At 44.7% G+C, this 17,461-nt stretch overlaps 1 protein-coding gene across 2 annotated transcripts in view; it reads right to left on the reverse strand.

The window, feature by feature from the left end:
• FAM120B (family with sequence similarity 120B) overlaps positions 1-17,461 on the reverse strand; it is a 96,129-nt gene that overhangs the window by 76,376 nt on the left and 2,292 nt on the right. Inside the window, exon 1 of one of the 2 annotated variants that reach the window (XM_011983395.1) lies at positions 7,987-8,112. The exons of the other annotated variant lie outside the window; for it this stretch is intronic. The gene's annotated coding sequence lies outside the window, so the exon portion shown is untranslated. Of the gene's footprint in view, positions 1-7,986; positions 8,113-17,461 lie in introns of those variants that run through there. 2 annotated transcript variants of the gene reach the window in all.

The raw sequence follows: 17,461 nt of genomic DNA on the forward strand, positions 1-17,461 counted from the left end.
TCTTGGGAACTTGTGATATTAGAGGATGCCTTCCAGTATTTCAGTATCTTCAAAGTGCTATAATACTCACGACATCCATTAATCAATGCAATTAGTGACGTAGGGAATAAAATGTATAAAAAGGTATGGAAAATTCCATGGATATATCTCTAAATTTTTTCTTTTTTAAGCCTTTCATTGCTAAGACTATATATGGAGGCTTTTCATTCTCTAAAGGTGGTTATTATAGGATGACTGGGGAAAATAATAAGTGTATATAAAAGTCATTCTATCTGCAAATTACATAAGAAATTTTCATTATCTAGGTAATCATTGTTTAGAAAGAAAACAGAAGTTATTTCTCATTAGGGAGGAGTCTAATTGCCCTAAATACGGCCTGGGACCCTTTGGGGATCACTCCCTTTAAGGTGGGCCTCACCATCCTGTCTTATCCCAGCACCTGGCACAGCATCTGCATGGGACAGGCCCAGTATTTGAATGAATAAATGAATTAATCCAAGGACAGTATATAAAGAGAAATCAGGAATCAGTAAGTTACAGACTTCAATTATCGCCAAAGAAGCAGTGCAAAGTAGAATCACTGCCCTCAAGCAGCTTACAAAAGGTTTGGGAAACAAAGCATCAACAAATCCTAGTAAGGAGCTGCAGCAGGCGTAAGGTACAGCTGGAGGCTGCCTCGTTTCTGGGGCTGGCTCCTTCTCCTGACAGCCAGACCAGTTCCAGGGTATTGGGTTACCAGTAAACGGGGAAGTGGAAAGTGGAAAGAGAAGTCCAGAAGCTCCTTTACTATAATCTTTCAACTTACAGACACTTGAGGTTAAGAGCAATGTGCTCAGCATAAACGAAACTGCCTGACATTGATGGACACACACACAGTGAGGACGACTCGTCTGGCGTCACTCTGGACACAGGGATGAGGGACTTATGGACAGCCCAAGGGCAACTCCCCATCTAGACAGCAGCCTCTGCAGGACAACCAATACCCGGCTGCTATAACCACCTTAACACACTCCCAGCATCTAAGCCATGTCAAAGCATGACTGTCGAAAGCTAGAAGTGTAACTCAGGCAAGCAGTAATGAGCAAGGGCACTTAAGAGACAGGGAAGCTGGATCAGAGCACTAGAGGAGCTCAGGCTCACACAGTCCATCACCAAAGGCACACTGGAATAAGCAAGGTAAGCTGGAGACAATAAAACCGTAATCTTTGCACAGAAATAATTCACATCTCTAATCTACAAACTAGCACATAACCCCACAATGTCTGTACTCTAATGGAGAGTAAGCAGCAAAGCCAAACAGAGGTAAATCTGTTAGAAAATTAAATAATCTTGGGTTAGTCTGAAACAACAGCCCAGTATGACAATACAAAACACGAAGTCTTCTTTTTTCTTGTTTTGTTTCCAAGTACAAAGTAATTTTTCTTTCAATGGTAACTTCTGGCTAAGCCTGGGTCCAGGCTCTCCCAGTGATGTCCCCCCATGGCTTGTCGTGGAACATCTGAGGTCTGTTGTTTCTTCTCTCCTCTCCTCCCCCACCTAAAAAGTGAAACTCATAGGGACGTCTCGAACACCAGTTGGGTGAGAACAGGCACCAAAAACCCCAGGAGATTAATAGTTATCCCTCACCAGCACAAAGGACAGCATCTGCTGAAGGTTTATAATTTATGAATGCACAAACAACCAGGTGAATAAATAAGGGTGGGTGCCAGTTAAGTTGGTCTTGATGCTTCAGAGGATCTCCATACAAGGGTCATTAAACTGCTGAGCTTTGCAAGAATTTCCAACCACCGATAAAGACTCTCACCTTGACTCTCACCTTCACCACACTTTTGCTAGGGCCTTGAGCCCTCTTCTCTACCAGGCCTCAATCTGGGGCTTTTAGCAAGAATCCTGCTCAGTTTAGAGAGAACCCACGTTTGATATCTGGCCACCCTGGCCTGCCTTCAGCAAGAATTTCCCTGTCCCCGATGTCTTCCCTCAGAAATGCCCACCCCTCACCCTCACTCTGCTCGTTGGTTGTAAATCCCCAGCTGTCCTCACCGTGTTCAGAGTGCAGCCAGATCTCTCTCCTTCACTGCAACAGTCTTGAGTAAAATCTTCCTACTGTTTGAACAAAGGTCAGAATTTCAACATCGGCACCTCAAAGAAAGCCTATAGCTATTATGTACTTTAAAATTTCTAGGAATAGATGTGTAGACTCAGGGTGCCCTGGAGGATACCTCAGAACAGTCAGGCCATGACCACTGGCGCCAGCTGATGTCACAGGGGAAGTGGGAGAATGATGGGCAGAGTTTTGTTGATAAAAGGAAAAGTTCCAGAATAAAATGCAACAGTCCAGATTCTAACTGCCACTTAGCAACAGTGAAATTGTGGTACAATTTTATTTATAATTATAAATTTGTTCATCAAACATGTTTATCAATTGCCTAAAGTTTAGTGAAATCTGTCCAACATGTCAAAATTCTTAAATTATCACAAATTTTAAAACAAAGACATAAATTTTAGTAAGGTTTTATTGTATTTATAATTTTTATAAGCTAGATTACTTTTTAATATTGGGAAATATATTAGTTTGTTAAAAAAAGATCAAAAAATGAACCATTTGCAGAAAATTCAGAGAAAACACAAGAAAAAATTTTTAAACATTTTACATATTTCAGCCTTTTTCTACTATTCACTGCTTCTAAAAATTGAGATTATACTTTTATAATCTGTTTTTGTGTCCAATTTATTATACATTCCCAACTCATAATGTTACTATTCTCCCACAGTGTCATGTATAACAGATGTACAACAGGGACGTGAGTTCTCTAACTCCACTGGAGAACACCTGGATTATTTCCAACTTTGCACGCCATAACTAAGAATGTGAAACGCATCCTTGCATATAAATCTTAGCGATCTCTCATCATTTCCTTAGTATCTCAAACAGGAAGCTGCTGACTCACGGCATAGGCACACATTGGCAGCTTTTCTCCAGAAGCATTGTATCAAGAACAGACCCACTTGTAACATGAATATTCAGCTCTCTTCAACAACATCAGGTAATTTTATTTGAAAATAAATTTGGTTTACTCATTCAGCAAGCACCTTTATGTCAGACATTGGAGTAGTCACTGAGCTATGAACAAGACAGATGAGGTCCCTGCCCTCCAGCAGTCAACAGTCTCTGGACACAAGTGTAGGACTGAGAAGGTAAGAGTGTTGGGGAATTTTCAGCAGGGAAAGCCAACCTCGTTTAGGGCTCTAAGACAATCCCCTGAGGAGAGGGTAAAGGGAAGGCCTGAAGACAGGCAGGTGTGGCCAGAGGAAGGCATGAGCAACATGGAGGAAATATTTTAAAGGTCTATAAGGTATCTTTTTTCAAATTATTAGGTGCTTAAAACATCTGCTCTATTAAGTAGTTTAATGTAACTTGCAACTGTATTTATAAATTTGTTCATCAAGTACAGAAATGGAAAAAAAAAAAAAACAACGCCACCTTCAGTATGTCTAGAGCCTATTTTAGGGGAAGATGAAGAGATGAGATACTGCTGGAGGAGTTGGGGCCAGGTGAGTGAAAGGCCTAGCAAACCATGCTAAAATGTCTACGCTTCATCCGAAGGGAAATGATATGTCACTAAGGACTCAAGCAAGTGCGTTTCAGAAACACTGCTCTGCCTATGTTCCGGGGATGGGTGGAGGCAGGCAAGACTGGAGTCAGATGGTCCATCGTGAACCAGGTGCTACGGCTGTTCAGCATCCACTCTCCCTCCCTATTCTGGGAGAATCCCAAGGCTAGTGGGATGCAGGGCCACTTCCTATCACAGAAGAAAAAGAAGGGCAGAGAGACCCTCTTCTATCCCCCCACAGACACACTAAGAACATGAGATCTAAACTCAACCACATTCCCACATTCACTCATAAATACCCATTCAGGATTTACCGTGCTCCAAGGCCTGTGTTAGGAGCCGTGGATACAGCAATGAATAAGACAAGATTCCCAGCTAAGACCATGAACCCTGAGGAAGGAGGCAAGCAAAGACTCGGAGTCCTCTAAGAAGCAGAGAGTTTTGGGTGGGGGCTGTAACACACATATCAAAATATACCTAACTGTTAACTGTGTGCAGTCTACTCCAAAAGTCCCATGGCAGCCCCTCTAGTCCCACTGGCCCAGATTAGAGCACATTATCAGTTTTGTGCAGCCTCTTAAGTCAAAGACACATTCTAGCAGCAAAGAAGGCAGGGGTCACTTTGGGGAGGCAGCAAACTTTGTGTCAGGTGAAATCACCTGCCTGAGGCCACAAGCAGTAATTAACAAGGAGGCCAGGATTTGAATCCACCTGACTCCACAGCCCAGCTGCCTTTCACTAGGCCACAACCCTCACTTAGCACTGCTGTAGGTTAGTGATCTGGTCATTGCTGTGTGCTGCCAGTGGGGCAAAGGCCTCACCACAGAGCCACCCTGTGGGATGTGTCCTTACCCGAGATCTCTCCTTCCCACGTTATTCCCAGTCACTAGCCTGTCGGTGGGTCCTAAGAGGAGGATGGGGAATTAAGGAGACTCTCTGGCTTCTCCCAGCAACCCAGAACTCTGGTGCCCTTGGCCTTTCCTACCCACACTGCGCTCTACAAAACCCCTTGGAGGCTCTTGCAGCATAAACAACTTATTCAGAAGACACTTATTTAGGATCTTATTATCATCTACGGACGACTTTTCGAATCAGTTCTAACAATTAGCTCCTAAACCCATAATAGAGAAAAATACAGAAACTTTGGGCAGGAAAACTGACAGCAGTTAGAAGTGCTAACAGCTGACTCAATGAAATAGGACAGAAAACTTTAAAAACTGGAAAGATGCAAAAACCCCCACAGGAAATAGCTGTATATGCCTCAGTAAACCTAACAACATTACTGTTCACATCACAACATAACAAATTATATTTTAAATGGTCACTTGAGATCATTGAGGAAAGTTTACATCACATTCAGCACATTCCATTTAAGAACACAGGAAATAATACACTTTAGGAAGATTCCCAACCTAAACGGGATATTTTGGTGCTTAATGGGCAAAAACCTAATCTAGCCAGAAAACTCCTCTGCTATTCAGAAAGTTAATATCCTTTGGTCATAATTAGCCATGGTTCTATTGTAAATGACTTTATAATAATTTGCACAAATCCAAATTAAATTAATTCTTTGGACTAAAGTCCTAATAGGAACACTATCAACACTGCCCACTTTTAAAGAACCTAGTGTGTAGATACATATGGATGTGCACAGATAGGTATTAACATATGGAAACACCGAAGGATATAATTTACTCCATCTTACATTAAATGTTCTATAATAAGAGCTGACTAAAATAGATTCCTCTTTATCATTTGTTTGTAAGGAAAACAGTACTCAGAAGCTGGCTTTTTTGGTTAAGGGAGGCCCTGATTTACTGTACAGCTGAAGACAAATCATTTAACCTCTTTGTACATCACTGATTTCCTCATTTGTAAAAATAAGATAATTATTTACTTCTCAGGGAGATTTAAAACTACTACTAAAAAATTCCTTAGAAATACCTTATCTTTGCATAAATAATTTAAACTTTAAACGTGTTTTAAATCTGAAGATTTTCCAACAGAACACAAATTAAAATTATTTATACTCACTATAAAGCTCTATAAAACTGGTGGCATTTTCAAAGTAATAAATCAAAAGTCGCAATAAATTCCTGTGTGAATTCACATAGTGTATAACTGTAGTTTCCATGGAGTTAAGAGTTGCTTTTATGATTTCCATTAAGCAGACTCTCCTTCTTAGCATCAACCTTTTCTTAAAGGGGGTGGCAACTCTGCAGTGAAATAAATCTAACAATACAGGCATTTAAGCTTGCAACAAAGAAGTTACCAAGATCCTGTCCAACATGCTGAGTTACTACGCTCTGACATCTCCCTCCGGACATCACAGCTAAATAAAGTCAGGTTACGGCAGGAACTTGATCCGTTCCATTCATTCACATTTTTTCCTCCATGCCTAAATAAAAAGCACACACCAGAAGAGGAATAAGTAGGAGGTAGGGAAAGGAAGGGGTCTGAAGGACAAAAATGCAAATCTCAAGGAAGGATATGACAAACAGCGAGTTTTGCAGGGATCTAAGTTGTAAAAGACTTGAAACATACCATTTGGGAACCCTCTTTTCAAAAAAGCATACAAATTATAAACAGAAGATCTCTGAGGTCCCAGCGCCTAGGTAAGGGCCCATGCAAGTGACAGACCCAGAAACCCGAACTTCATTAGCTTTACAGTAAATCTGCCCCATAAATGGTATCCAGATTCAGGATCATGGATGGGGGAGAATCTCAGAATGCTAAAAACTATGTTACCCCAGATGTCACCTACTGTAGTTTTCTCAGTGGGCCACAGGTGGTCAGAGATTTCAGTATGTCTGGAAGATTAGGTGGTTAGAAACTAAGTAAAAAAACCGGAGGGTCAAGGTAGTCACAAAATGGGGTGTGTGTGGGTGTGTGCGTGCGTGTGAAGATGAGCGGTGAGGACCCTGACCTAGCAATGGTGTTGGCGCTTTTCAAGAATACAACTGGTAAGAAGGCTCAATTAGAGTTCCAAAACAAAAGGAATGGCAAAGTCAGGGGGGAAATCCACTAATGACGGAGCTGGGAGATGGCAGAAATGGGATGAAGAAGGTATCAGAACACAGACTGTGAAGGCTGTAGTGGTGACAGAGGGTGGCTCCTAACAGTAAAGTCCAAAGATGGGCAGGTCAAAGAGCCTATGTGAAGGGGAGGTCAGAGAAAGGTCAAAAACAAAAGCATGACACTAGACATGGGGGAACTTGGGAGTACAGCTGTGGATAAGATGCTCTCACATATTCAGGAGATGGAGGTTAGGACCCTGCTGCTCCAGATATGGTCCCCATTCTGGGCTTTTCCCTCTCCATACTTCTCCACTCAAGGACCCAGGCCATGAGAAAGTCCACCCTCTCACTTCTTTACCTCCAGGTTCTCTCCACTACCACTTCGGGGTTTCCAGTCCCTGAACGACGACAAAAGCCTTTTGTCTGTCCACAGTCACCCTCATCCCCACCCCTGTATCTGCCAGACTGAATCTCTTTAACGCTAAGATCTGATCACATCACTTCCTTGCCCCACAAGCTCTTTAGCTTCCTTCCTGCCATTCCCCATCCCTAACCAACATTTCTTGTCTTACAAATGCTCAACTCCTAGTTCCCAGAATATGTCAGACTGTCTGAAACCATTATGTCTTAAACATTTATGTTCTTACTGCCAGGAATAGGCTCTCAACTCTCGTTCACCTCCCAACTCCTGCTTACTCAAAACTCTGCTCAAATCCCACCTTTATGGAAATCTCCTGGACCCTCTGGGCAAATCACCCTCTAAGGTACCCTTTTCTTTCTGCATCGTAGGATCTGCTTGACGCTCAGTGTTGTCCCACGGGTCTGTAAACTCCTTGCTGGCAGGGAACTCTGTCTTTCTGTCGTTCCCCAAGGAGCTGGGGCCCTGACTCAGGGATATGCGAGAAAAGTGAAAAGATCAGAGGATGCCTCTCTCTTCTACGGACGACCACAAAAGTCGTGCAGCTGTGAAGGATAACAGATCTACCCAGAAATGACACACAGGAGCCAAACGCACATCTTAAGGGAGGGAGTCGAGGTCACAGGTGACCTCAAGATGGGGCAGGCAAGGCGAGCAGCTGCGGGTCGCGAGGTCGGGGAGCACGGGACGACGCGGACCAGGGCCCGGCAGGAGGGTCCTGCGCAGGGGCAGGGATGACGACAGGCCCGGCAGCGGGGAAGCGAGGATCCCATGATGTCGCAGCCGCGGTGACTAGGGCAGAAGCACGGCCAGGACGGCATTCGGGACCGGGCAGAGGCCGAGAGGCTGACGCGCACAAGGGTCGGACGCGGGTAAAGGACGGTCACGCAGGCCGGAAGCGGCCCGGACGGCGCGCGGGTGCCCTCGGGCCCGGCCCTACCTAGAGATGCGCCAACACCAGCCGCAACGCGCCCGCTGCGCCCTAGGCCCAGCCGCCTCAGCCACCGCAACCGCCACAGCCGCCTCGTTCACTTCCGCTTCCGCTCAAGGCGCTTCCGCTCGGGACTTGGCCAGGTTCGCAGGGGCGGGGTCTGTGTGGCCGTTGCGAGAGTTAGGCGCGCAGGCGTCGTGGGTGGGGCGGGGGAGAGAGACGCGCAGGCGCAGGGAGCAGGGGCACGGTGCGCAGGCGCCGGCGGAGTGGGACGCCACGGCCTGTTGCCACAGCAACTGCGCAGGTCCTCGCCGACCTCGGGTCCCGCAGTCAGGTAGCTGCCCGCTGGCGTCGGGCGGGTGCCGCCCTTGAACGTCTTTGTTCATACACTGTCCTGCGGCCGGGATTGTGTCTTGATGCTGCATGCCGGTCTTTGTCCTGCCACAGGCACGGAGGACCGGCGGCTCCCGGGGCCTCAGGCCGCAGTTGTGCTATCGCGGCCGGGAGACTTCTGGGCCGGAAACGGGGACGGCGCGGGGGCTCCTGCCCTGGGGACCCGCCGCGCGCCTCCCCGCCCTGCTTGGAAAGGGAGCGGGGACGTCCCGGCGTCCGACCCTCGTCTCCCTACCGGGACGGCCCGGCCCCAGTCAGCGCTGAGCACTTCTTGGCCGGGTGGTCTGACCGCCACCGTTGTCGCTCTCAACTACTCTTCAGCTGAAAGTCGTTTCGGGCAGGTTTGCTAGTCTGGAATTGGGTGGGAGAGAATTCCAGGGAGAGGAAAGGCTGAGGCAATAGCAATGAGGGAGCAGGATGCTTCAGAGGAATTCCAGTGGCTGCTGTGGATACATGGTGGCGGGGACAAGTGCCACCTGATCGTGCAGGTCCCTGTCGTCACGTTCAGGAGTTTGGACTCTGCAGTCCACAATCACAGCCTTATTTCTGCAGCTGCTCTAAGATAGAGAAACTCACCTTCAGGACATGCTCCCTTGGGCTAGGAGATCAGGTGAACTCCGGGTGATGCGCAAGTCCACCCCTCTGGCTGCAGTTCCACCTTTTTCTCTACAACCAAGCAAACATTTTGGCAGCCAGGTGTGAGTGATGACCTTGAAACCAGTCTGATTTATTTTTCTGAAAAGTAAGTTATTGACAAATGTCAATTTTTAATAATATCACCTTATTTAGGATGTATCTCCAAACCTATCCTTACACACAGTATGTCTCGGCAAGGCAGCTATAAGCCCTGGTGAGCTAATGGGTCTTCCATCAGGGAAGTGAAATGGTCAAATACTGTTCTAGGAAAAATGTTCTGTCGATTTTCTTCAGAATCTCTGGCAAAGCACTTGATCAAGTACTCAGAAAACATTACCAAATGGAAGTGGCACCAGGTCTGCATTAAAGTATTTGGGAAGGAATCTCCATTCAGCATACAAGGCTTACTTTCCTGATGGGCCTTTCTTTAAGTAAAATCAACAGATGGTGATCAGCACCTACTGCTGATTAGTGCTGTGGGGTGACACCAAGAAGTATGTGAAATGACCTGTAGTCTTAAGGAGTACTCATCGGGGTTGGGGACATAAACTAACATACTTTAAATACCAGGCAACAAGTGAAACATATTGTAAGGAGTAAGGGTTGTAATGTTTCTGTCCCCCCCAACATTCACAGGTTGAAATTAATCCGAGCATGATGATCTTTGGAGGTGGGGCCTTTGGGAGGTGAATAAATCATGAGGATGGAGCCTCATGAATGGGAATAGTGCCATAATGAGGCCACAGAGCTCTCTTGCCCACTTTCCACCATGTGAGGATACAATGAGAAAATGGCCTGCAACCCAGAAGAGAGGCCTCACCAGAACCTAACTATGGTGGTGTCTGATCTGAGACCTCAGCGCCTCCAGAGCTATGAGAAATGAATTTGCAATGAATTTGTACCACCCAGTCTAAGGTACTTTGCTGTAGCAGTCTGAACAGTCTAAGACAGGGATGAAAAAGCTTCAAGGAGCAAATGTGGGAACTGAGCCTGGAAGGAGGAGTAGGATCTGACAAAGGGTTAGAAGAGGAAGGACTCCAAGCAGAAGGAGCAAACCTAGGAAAGAGACTGAGGGAAAAATTCAGGAGACTAAACTCTCATGTGCAGGAGGTTCATGCTGAGGGGAGCAGGAAGCGGAGCTGGACTGGGGAGGCCTTGAAAGGCAGGCAGAGCAGGGAGCCCCAGCAGGTGACAGTGCTCATTGGCCTTCCAGACGGATTTGATGGTATCACTCATGATGGAACAAAAACAAAAAAGACACAAACGTGACATCTGAAAAACAGGAAAGAGAAAGATAATAGAGGAAATGAAGAGAAGAAAATCTTCCCAGGTCTAGAAGATATATTCTCATATGGAAAGGGCCCAGCAGGTGCCCAGCACAACAAACCTAGAAAGACCAACACCAAGGCACATTGCCACAGCATTCAGAATGCCAGGGATAAAGAAGAGATCTTCCGAGTTTCCTGAAGGAAAAATGAAAAGGTCACATTTAGAGGACTGGAAATCAGAATGGCATAGAAATACTCCACAGAATCCCAGGAAGCTGAAATACAATGGGGCATTAACTTCAAAATTCTGAAGAAAATAATTCTAACATAGAATTCAACTCTCATTATATTAGCTGTTTGTGGGTAGGATATAGATATTTTCAGATATCTTTTTCTCAGAAAGCTACTGGAGGATATTCTTCTCCAAAATTAAGAAATAAGTCAGGAAAGAGGATAATATTTGGGACCTAGAAAACAGGAAGTCCCAGCTTAGGAGAGAGGAGGTGGCAAGTACTAGGACAGAAGCTAGGACTTATACAATAGGGGATAGAGGCCTCTAGGAGAGATGTCTCCAGAAGGAAGTGAATCACATGGAATGCCTGATATGGATGAATATCTTAAAAGGGGATCTTCAGAATTTGATGATAAGTAATAGCTAGATAGGAAAGTGAATAAGGAAATAAATGAGGCCATTATTGAGTCTAGTGAGAACAATAAACAAAAAAGGATATAGCATATGTCTTGGCTGTGAATAAATATGTAATTATAACAAGATAATTACTGAATGGGAGTTTAACCCAAAGGGGTGTTATAATTATTTTTGAAAAAAGGAGGCCGGGCGCGGTGGCTCAAGCCTATAATCCCAGCACTTTGGGAGGCCGAGACGGGCGGATCACGAGGTCAGGAGATCGAGACCATCCTGGCTAACACGTGAAACCCCCATCTCTACTAAAAAAAAAAAAAAACTAGCCGGGAGAGGTGACGGGCGCCTGTAGTCCCAGCTACTCGGGAGGCTGAGGCAGGAGAATGGCGTGAACCCGGGAGGTGGAGCTTGCAGTGAGCTGAGATCCGGCCACTGCACTCCAGCCTGGGGGACAGAGCGAGACTCCGTCTCAAAAAAAAAAAAAAAAAAAGAAAAAAGGGAGGAGACCTTATATGTGTTTATATAAATGTGCGCGTGTCTAGGAAGTGAGGGTGGGAGAGTTAAATCCTTGTCTTCTAGAGTTAGGAAGTCCATAGACTATACACACAACTGAAAAGTAAGGACAGAACATTAAATACACATTCTTAGAAAATATGAGCATAAGGCCAGGCACAGTGGCTCATGCCCATAATCCCAGCTCTTTGGGAGGCCAAAGTGAGAGGACTGTGTGAGCACAGGAGTTGGAGACCAACCTGGGAAACATAGTGAGACCTTGTCTCTACAGAACATTTTTAAAAATTGGCCAGGTGTGGCATGCACCTGTAGTCCCAGCTACTTGGGAGGCCGAGGTGGGAGGATCATATGAGCCCCAGAATTTGAGGCTGCAGTGAGCTGGGATTGTGCCACTGCACTCCAGCCTGGGCGACAGAGTAAGACCCTGTCTCACAAAAAAAAAAAAAGAAGAAGGAATTGGGAGTGGGAATGTGTGGTGTGGGCAACCACTATTTTTGTAACAAATCTAGAAATACCATTTGAATTTTAAAATTATTAATATTTGATATAAGGAAAAAGTTTTAAGTTTAAAAAAGTTATTCACTAGTACAAGTGGTACTAAGGGGCATGACTGTCACTCAAATTCTAATCTGTCTAAATTCTCAAGCTTTAAAAAATTGTTATGACTACAGTACACTACAATGAAGGGAAGGAAAAGTCGAGGATTACTTCAAGGTCTCTTTCCTGGGAGACTAGAAGAAAAGTTGCATGCAGAAATCAGTGTAACAGGAGCAAGAAGAATTACATAGGATTATCCACATCCTGCTTCACCTCCTGCTTCATAGCTCAGTAAAGCACTTCCCTGTGCTCTGCTGTGCACAGCCAGTTTATCAGTGTGGGAAAAAATCTAAAAATGAGATGGAGGTTTACATAAAAGAGAAACATAGGAAAAGAAAGGGGAATAAAAAAGAAACTAGAGCGAATTTGGGGGTTAATGCAGAGGAAAAAGCTAAAGTGAGAGACATCACATCAGCTGTGAGAGAGAAACCCAGAAAATGAATGGCAGGGGCATCTGGGACAGGTTTCTCTTGGTAACAAGTTGACCCTTTAAATAGACTGCAAGATGTATTTGCAGTTTTAATTTTATTTGGATGCTGAACTAAATTTCTTTGAGTATAACAACCACATGAGCTCAAGATTTTATTTGGGTAATGATATGGTTTCACTGTGTCCCCACCCAAATCTCATCTTGAACTGTAGTTCCTATAATCTCCACATGTCATGGGAGGGACCTGGTGGGAGGTAATTGAATCATGGGGGCGGTTACCTCCATGCTGTTCTCTTCATAGTGGTTGAGTTCTCATGAGACCTGATGGTTTTATAAGGGACTTTTCCCCTGCGTCACTCCGCATTTCTCCTTGCTGCTGCCAAGTGAAGAAGGACATGCTTGCTTCCCCTTCCGACATGATTGTAAGTTTCCTGAGGCCTCCCTAACCATGCTGAACTGTGAGTCAATTAAACCTCTTTCCTTTATAAATCACTCAGTCTCAGGTTTGTCTTTATTAGCAGTGTGAGAATGGACTAATATGCAAATTGGTACCACGTAGTGAGGTGCTGCTGTAAAGATACCCAAAAATGTGGAAGTGACTTTAGAATGGGGTAACAGGCAGAGGTTGGAACAGTTGGAAGGACTCAAAAGAAGATAGGAAAATGTGGGAAAGTTTGGAACTTTCTAGAGACTTGGAGGGCTCAGAAGATAGGAAGATGTGGGAAAGTTCGGAACCTCTTAGAGACTTGTTGAATTGCTTTGACTAAAATGCTGTTAGTGATATAGACAATGAAGTCCAGGCTGAGATGGTCTTAGATGGAGATGAGGAACTTGTTGGGAACTGAAGTAAAGGTCACTCTTGTGCTTTAGCAAAGAGAATGGCAGCATTTTGCCCTTGCCTTAGAGATCTGTGGAACTTTGCATTTGAGAGTGATGATTTAGGGTATCTGGTGAAAGAAATTTCTAGGCAGCAAAACATTCAAGAGGAAGCAAGCAGAGCATAAAAGTTTGAAAAATTTGCAGGCTGGCAATGCAATAGAAAAGAAAAACCCATTTTCTGGGGAGAAATTCCAGTTGGCAACAGAAATTTGCATAAGCAACGAGGAGAAGAATGTTAATCACTAAAACAGTGGGGAAAATGTCTCCAGGGTATGTCAGAGACCTTCATGGCAGCCCCTCCCATCACAGGGCTAGAGGCCTAGCAGGGAAAAATGGTTTCCTGGGCAAGGCCCAAGGCCCCCCTTTCTGTGTGCAGCCTAGGGACTTGGTGCTCTGCATCCCTGCTGCTCTAGCCATGGCTACAGTGGGCCAACGTACAGATCATGCTGTGACTTTAGAGGGTGCAAGTGCCAAGCCTTGGCAGATTCCATGTGGTATTGATCCTGCCAGTACGCAGAAGACAAGAACCTCCCCCTAGGTTTCAGAGGATGTATGGAAACGCCTGGATGTCCAGGCAGAGGTCTGCTGCAGGGGCAGAGCCCTCATGGAGAATCTTTGCTAGGGCAGTGCAGAAAGGAAATGTGGCATCATATCCCCCACACAGAGTCCCCACTGGCACACCACCTAATGGAGCTGTGAGAAAAGGGCCGCCATCCTCCAGACCCTGGAATGGTAGATCCACTAACAACTTGCAAAGTGCATCTGGAAAAGCCACAGACACACTATGCCAGCCCATGAAAGTGGCCAGGAGTGGGGGTTTTACTCCATAAACCCACAGAGGTGGAGCTGCCCAAGGCGTGGGAGCCCACCTCTAGCATCAGTGTGATGTGGATATGAAACATGGAGTTAAAGGAGATCATTTTAGAACTTTAAGGTTTAATGACTGCCCTATTGGATTTTGGACTCGTATGGGGCCTATGGTCCCTTTGTTTTGGCCAATGTCTCCTATTTGGAACGGGAGTATTTACCCAATGCCTGTGTCCCCATTGTATCTAGGAAGTAACTAACTTGCTAGTGATTTTGTAGGCTTATAGGTGGAAGGGACTTGTTTCAGATGACACTTTGAACTTGGACTTTTGAGCTAATGCTGGAACGAGTTAAGACTTTGGGGGACCGTTGGGCAGGCATGATTGTGTTTTGAAATGTGAGGACATGAGATTTGGGAGGGACCAGGAGTGGAATTATATGGTTTGACTGTATTCCCATCCAAATCTCATCTTGAACTGTAGTTTCCATAATCCCCACATGTTGTGGGAGGAAATTTCTGGGAGGTAATTGAATCATGGGGGCAGATACCCTCATGCTGTTTTTGTGGTAGTGAGTTCTCATGAGACCTGATGGTTTTATAAGGGGATTTTCCCCGCCTTCACTCTGCACTTCTCCTTGCTGCTGCCAGGATGTGTTTGCTTCCCCTTCTGCCATGATCGTAAGGTTTCCTGAGGCCTTCCCAGCCATGCTGACCTGTGAGTAAATTAAACCTCTTTCCTTTATAATTACCCAGTCTCAAGTATGTCTTTATTAGCAGCATGAGGACAGACTAATCCAGTTAACAATTGACCATCCAAAAATTAGGAAAGACAAAAAGCCAAAACCATGAAAACATACTGATTTCTACATGGGCAATGCACATTAAATGCTGCTGAAGTGTTTTATTGCTGATAAAAGGTATCATATAGAAAGACAATGTTCGTCTTCTTCTAATGATCATTGTAATGGTGAAGATGTCTGGTACTGCTGCAGACATGCAGTCGGGAAATGGAGTGACCAACAGGCATGGATGGCAGAGCAGAAAGACAAGAGCACTTGGGCCTTGACATGGCAGAGCCACTACATCAACCGGCACTCAAACCACCTTCTTTCCTGATTATAAGAGAGAGTATCTTCTTTAGACATAGTCAGATAGTCAATCAGGATGTTCTGTTACAACCAAAAGTGTCCTGTTCTAGCTTCCATCTGATAAGGAATAATTCCTACAGAACTGCTCCTCCCACTTTAAACAACTAGAAAACTGGACAAAAATACAAAATTACTATTTTCAGACAACAGATAACAGGAAGGAAAGGATGGAGAATCTTGAAAGGAGGAAAACAAATGAAGTGAGCCCAGTGGTTGCCCCATCTCTACCTAGAGCCCAGAAAAATCAATGAAACAAAAGACTGGTTCTTTGATAAGATCGATACAACTGATAAGCCTATAATACTCTGATCATAGTCTCTCAAGAAGAGAGAAGACACAGATTGTGCATCCCAGCAATGGAAGACAGTATCACTACAGAAACCACCTGCAGTTAAGGAATAAAAGAACATTTGAACAACTTTAGATAAGAAATTCCTTGAACCATGCAAATCACCAAACCTGACCAAAGAAGTAGAAATGATGAGTAAGCCTATATTAAAGAAGTTGAATTAAGTAAACAAAACAACAACAATAAAAAAATCCTTCCCACAGAGAAAAGGCCAGGTGCTGACAGCCTCACTGGTGACTTCTATCAAACTTTTAAGGAAGAAATAGCAATCCTACAAAAACTTTCAGAAAATGGAAAAGCAAGAAAGTCTTCCCCAACTCATTCTATAATTCACCTGGTGGCAGAGACAGGTCCAGTTCCACTTTGGGTCCTCAGCCCCTGTGATGAGTCAGGAGTGAACAAGCCAGTGAGGAAATGAAGTGGTCTTCTACTTCCTGCATGTCTTGCCCTAGCCCATGAGCTCTAAGTCAGTGTGGGTTCCCCTCTGCCTGCAGAGTGGTTGGCTCCTTAGTGCCCAGATGCCTGAGCTCTAGCCACTGAGAAATGAGTGACAGCTGGCAGGTGGTGTTACTTTCTAACACAATCAGTGCCTGGGAGCTTCACAACCTGCAAGCAGCTTCACATCTTGCCTCAATCAGTTTATTAACAGGAATAGGAACAGTCTCAACTAGCAGAAAAGCAAATCATAGTTCGTGATCTTTCCTAAAAAAAATTCAGACTCACCAACTAGGCTCCTACTGATCCCCCAACGAATAGATTTTGAAGGCATTGTATGATCATGAGTTATTAGTGATGATGACTGACAAATATGCCACCCCAGTTCCCCATTTTCCTAAAAGGAACAAAAAAAAAAAAAGGAAAGAAAAGAAAATATTGTATCTTGAAAACAAACCTTGATGGTGATCCAGGACTATCCCTGTTCTGTTTCCTCATTGGAAGTGATGGAGTGAGGGAATAGGAATTACAATAAGAATGAAGGAAACTGTTGAAAGCAAGGAATGCAACGATGGAAACTAACATTCTGAGATTAGGAAATATGTTGATTTAAAAGTGAAAAAATACTTACCTAAATTTTGTTCCTTCTTTTTTTTTTTTACCCTCTGATACTTGGATACTTGGGCTGTTTATTGGGGTCCCTTTCTCTCCAGCCCATTTATTGGAGCAGGGCTTTGCAAAGCCGGTCTCCTAGCAGCCGAATGCAGAAGGCCCATTCATATTACAATGGAAGGAAAGGAAAGAAAGAGCTTGGTTTGTTTAAACTGCCTCTGTCTTCATTCACAGCCTGATGTCCGTGTGCATTGTGAGTCCACAATGGCACTAAAGGACTCATTGTGGCCGAAAACAAATCAAAATAAAATAAGGGATGCTAAGATAAAAGAGTCATGCAACAAAATTGCTTAAAAAATCTAAGTCTTGCATCTGAGATTTACGTTACCTTTTGGCTGTGTGGCCTGTTGACCGGTATTTATAACAACCGCTAGAGTTTAATCAACAAAAAGATAAATGGGAACTTCATGTACATTTTTAAAGGCCTTACACAGAAGGGGTGGGTGTGCTGGGTTGCTTTGGAAGCTGTTTAATAATTATTGTTCTTTGTTTGCACAACATTTGGGGAGCCACACTCCGCACTTTGTGTTTATTTTCTGTCTGATAAACATGCCCTCCCTATGCCCATGTGGGCCAACAGCTCCCCAGCACGGTCCCCAACCTCCACCCTGCCTGAACCAACATTAGAGGTTGCAATAACCCACGCCCAGTGCAGCAGGCAACAGGTGGAAAGTTGAATAACTTCACACGTTTTTCGGGGAGGAGGGGGCGGG

Source organism: Mandrillus leucophaeus, unplaced genomic scaffold (genome assembly GCF_000951045.1).
Source record: "Mandrillus leucophaeus isolate KB7577 unplaced genomic scaffold, Mleu.le_1.0 Scaffold249, whole genome shotgun sequence".
Taxonomy (NCBI): Eukaryota; Metazoa; Chordata; class Mammalia; order Primates; family Cercopithecidae; genus Mandrillus; species Mandrillus leucophaeus.